An 817-nucleotide genomic window follows, 5' to 3' on the forward strand; every position below is an offset into this window, starting at 1 on the left:
AACCACGTGTTCCTTCTTATCCCTACATCGTTGGTTTCCGTCTTTTTTCTCTATGCTTTGCTTCTTCTCTCTGTTTATTCTTTTGGTGCACCAAGATCCAACCACTTTTTATATTCAGACAATGAGCGGAGTAGACACCTACAATGCTCCTTTTTCTACAGATGAACTGATACATCAGGTGAAACCGGCCTACAAAAACAACCAACTTTCAGAGGAAAATTTGGAGTAGGCTACCGGGGCAAATCTCCCATGTTTTTCATTGCATGTTTTAAATTTTTTGAACTTGCTGAGATACATAACACACTTGAACTTCTCAAACACAACATTTTGACCTTCACAAATAAAAATTTAAGCACGGTAGTACAAGACAAACAGAGCATTCTCTGTATCCATTATTTGTGTGCACATATATAGTGTGCTCTGTGATCCAAATAGTTATTCTAATCCTGGGATTAGAATAGTGCCATCCTATATTATATATATATATATATATAGAAGCACTATTCTGATCCTGGGATCAGAATAGTTATTCGGATCACAGCTCGCCCTATAAGGAGGCGCGTAGATCTTTCTGAACTCCACGAACTACCCCAACAGTCCCGGCTAAAAAACCCGGCCACGAGGCCACAACCACGACCCCCACCACCTCCCCCCGATCCCATCGCCGCTGATCTCGCCATGGATCCACTCGCCCCGGCCTGGACTCTCCGTCGCCGGAGCCCCACTCGCCGCCGGCCCCGCCAACCGTGCGAGCTGCCCCCCTTAGCCCGGCCGTCACTCCCCGACATCGACCCAGACGCATCTCCTGCCCCCTCGA

The sequence above is a fragment of the Triticum aestivum genome, chromosome 5A (genome assembly GCF_018294505.1).
Source record: "Triticum aestivum cultivar Chinese Spring chromosome 5A, IWGSC CS RefSeq v2.1, whole genome shotgun sequence".
In the NCBI taxonomy this organism is placed as follows: domain Eukaryota; kingdom Viridiplantae; phylum Streptophyta; class Magnoliopsida; order Poales; family Poaceae; genus Triticum; species Triticum aestivum.